The sequence below is a fragment of the Jatropha curcas genome, chromosome 3 (assembly GCF_041381405.1).
Source record: "Jatropha curcas cultivar XTBG-Jc1 chromosome 3, XTBG_Jcur_1.0, whole genome shotgun sequence".
Classification (NCBI taxonomy): Eukaryota; Viridiplantae; Streptophyta; class Magnoliopsida; order Malpighiales; family Euphorbiaceae; genus Jatropha; species Jatropha curcas.
This window is the reverse complement of record NC_143153.1, coordinates 11,797,066-11,800,899: the sequence shown is the minus strand read 5'-3', so window position 1 is coordinate 11,800,899 and position 3,834 is coordinate 11,797,066. Positions and strand designations below refer to the sequence as shown.

General features: G+C 32.0%; 1 non-coding gene across 1 annotated transcript; it reads left to right on the top strand.

The window, feature by feature from the left end:
• Nucleotides 1-1,150: 1,150 nt before the first annotated feature.
• On the top strand, nt 1,151-2,910 carry LOC105649248 (transcription factor MYB58). Its single transcript, XR_016320202.1, has 3 exons — nt 1,151-1,388; nt 1,827-1,957; nt 2,282-2,910. It is a non-coding gene; the product is annotated as a transcription factor MYB58 (transcript).
• The last annotated feature ends 924 nt before the right edge of the window (nt 2,911-3,834 follow it).

Sequence of the window (3,834 nt, the reverse complement as noted above, 5' to 3'; positions counted from 1 at the left end):
TTACTCCTTAATTATTGAACAATGCTCCATACAATATGCATGTTTTCTTTGGATATACATTCATATTTACCAAGTACAATGATAAGTGTCTTTAATGCCATTGATTATAAGTAATGCTATGCCTTTGGGCAACCTCACAACGTTATAATCAATGATCTCAATTGTTCAATTTTATCTTTCATGTCATTTAACGGCATCACAAAAACATGAACAATCGAAATTAATTTCCATTAATTAAGCCAAATAAAAGACTATCAAACAAATCTAGAATAGGAATAGGTTCTGATACCACATGTTAAAATAAATTTTAATATAGCCTAGATCTTATTGTTCATAAAATTTGTTTAATAAGAATACACAACAAGCAAAAGCATACCTTGATCCATAGCTATTGATTTACATTGTTGCGGCAATTCGATTCTCACCATAACAGTAGATCTATGTTTCTTCACTCTGGCCTTTTGTCCATAAGTTCTCTCTTAATGGTCAAAGAATTATCAACAGCAACGAGAGTTTTTCTTTTCATGTTGTCTCAAACAAACTATCACTTCATATGTTTGAGGTAGCCATCACACTCTCTTTTTTTACGCCATTGATTTCCTTGATCTATTTTATAAGGCAGAGAGGAATGGTATAAAAACTCTAACTGGTCCTCATTCCATTAAGCCCAATAACCATCATCTTGGACCACATTAATTAGAACCAACCCTTTAATTATATGGCCACATAGATTATTAAAATAATCTAACATTGTCATATAATAATAAACTAATATCTACGAAAAAGACGTGATTAGGGTAAAGAAGTTTGTTTTCACTTTATTGAGACACGTGTGTATGATAGTGTGAATATGCCAAGAACAATAGACTAAACTGTAGATAGTCAAGTTTCTTTTATAAATTGACTGGAAGTCAAACCACATACAGTGGTTATTATATGGTCACAAGACTTTGACGCTAACACTTTAAAGGAAAGCCTCTTTGTTCATACCATTTTACTAAGCACTATTATTATTCAATTGCATCAAATTAAGTAACCCATTTTCCATTGCTATCTTCTTCTGGGCCCTCACTCGTTGAATACATCTAAACAAATCCATATTCGATGGTTGAGAATAGCCATTGCTGATTTTAGTTATTTTATAAATGTTGTGGAATAAATGGAAGCGTGCATGAAATTGTTTATATTATGAAACTACAAGGGAAAACTTAAGCAGATCAGGTTTACAAATAGGTATACACCCGGCTGTTTAGAAATGGTCAGAACTGCTTCAGTTGATAAAAATGGATTGAAGAAAGGCGCGTGGAGTCGAGAAGAAGATGATAAGTTGAGAGCTTATATTATGAAACGTGGCCACTGTAACTGGCGTGAACTACCCAAATTTGCTGGTAATGGAACTTGCCTTTGTCTCTTAGTAAGAATTTTTTGTCTATATATACACACACATACACCGTCTACATCCATAGGAACTCTGAGATCACCACAAGGATGCGTTCAGCATCCAGAAGTCGCAGACTAGAACCTTGCTTTTTTCAGTGTGGTTGAGTTTTAAACCCTAGCCAAAGACAAGGGGGAAAAACGAGACAAAGGAAATTTTTGACAGAATTAATATAACCACCTAGCTATAGGTTCTCATCTTTAGTTTGTGTCTAAACTATTTGTACGTTACAGCATTAATTATTGAAAATTCTAGCTGAATAAATTATCTAGGGTTTCCACCTCATTTCATTGTTCCAGTGCCTTGGCTTAGATTAGATGAAGTAAATAAAATAGGGTGCAAATACTTCATGTTAAAACTTTTTAAATTAATTTGCTGTCTTTGGCAGGTCTATCGAGATGTGGCAAGAGTTGTAGATTACGGTGGGTAAACTATCTGCGGCCGGGTGTAAAACAATGGAAACTTCTCCGAAGAAGAGGAGAATTTGATCATTCAACTGCATCAAGAACTTGGAAATAAGTATGAAGGAAATGTTATGAAGATTTCCACATAATTAGTCACTTCTTTAATTCATATATAACTTTTAATTGACAGGTTGCATTTTCCATGGAATTTATAATCTAACTGCTTACTTATATAAGAAATATTGACTAGAAAATATGAATCTTGCATATTAGTTATTAATACCACTAATTGCCACGAAATTCCATGCTCTTACTTTTTTTTATTGGCTTATTGAGTCCTATAACGTTTTGATCTTGCAACGTGACCGTCCTGAAAAGAATCCAATATTTCTGAGTGAAAGATTATTGGTAAAATAACACCCATTTCCTATGTGTGCAGATGGTCAAGAATTGCAATGAAATTGCCAGGAAGAACAGATAACGAAATTAAAAACCACTGGCACACTCGCTTAAAGAAGCTTTTACTCGAGCAAACCCAGGTAGCAACTGAACAGGTGAAAGAGCAATCTAGTGAAATCCCACCAAGCCAAAACATTGAAGCTGAAAGCGTTGATATTGCCGTTACTCCATCTCTTCCAATAATATTGGAGAGCTCTCCTTTGTCCAATGAAATTTCTGATTATTCTTCTGTGCAAACTAGCTCGAATTGTGTTGCAGAAGATGCACATAGTTTCACGTCAATGATGGGAATATTTGAAGAAACAGGTGAAGATTTCTGGACTGCGCCGTTTGTAGAAGACCACATCTACAATCAAGATTTCTATGCTTCATCTTACTCTTTATACTATGATGACAATATGGATTTCATTCACCAAGTGATGCAAGAACTGCCGGATAATAATTAGTTATTTTAGGTTGTATGTCATGGTTGTAAATATGGATATTACGTAGAAATAAACGAGTGATTGTGTGTACGTGTAATATATAGATATGTGGCTCTAAATCAAAAGCCGGCAACTCTTACTCGATGTACTGATTATGCAAGCGATATTTTATACATGCAATGGAAAGAAACTGTTTCCCACATGCTATTAACCCATGCATGTTGGCTTTGCTAATGCAATTTTAGGGGATCAACTCTCTTCTAGGGATGGCAAAATCAAACCGGACCCGATAGGTATGCACCCAACTCCAACCTAGTTAAACCCGAATTTTAGGTTTTGACTGAGTTTGGACAGGGCATGGGTAAAATCCAAAAGTTTTATTTCGGGTATGGGTGGGATATAGATTTTGCTATTCTAAACTCGAACTTGTACCTATACCCAAAATTTAAATCTCAGAGATTTAAACGTTTATTATTTTTTAAAATTATAATATGAAATTTTTAATAAATTGGGTTACTTGTAATAAATTATCTATGTAAATTATAATTTTACTTTTCATTTAATGTAGTGTAGTACAAAATAATTTCACTCTAGTTTGCATACATTATTTGAATTGGTCAAATTTTTAAAATTTAGATTTTAAAATTTAAAATTTAATTTCTAATATTTAATTTAAACTTTAATTTCAAATAATGGAGAAAAATCATAATGAAAATAGTGATTTGGAGTGTTCATATAATAATATTTTACGTTTAATAATTTTATTATATGAGCTTTTTAGTTATTCTATTAATTAGTTTTTGTTATAATTATACTTGGAGAGTCTGTTATTATTATATTTGAATGAAGTATTATGATAAGAAAAACAACTTTAGAGATAAAATTTTAGTTTACAATTATTCGAACATTTATTTATATGTTAATTTATTTCACATTTATTATGTATTAAATAATTCATTTGGACAAATACTTTAATTTTTTTAATTCAATATAATTTAATTTTTAAAAATACAAGTCTATAGATAAATGAGTATCCATGGATAATGAATATCCATGTGTACCCATAGATAATGGATACTCATGGGTATATCCAAACCCATTTGGTTTG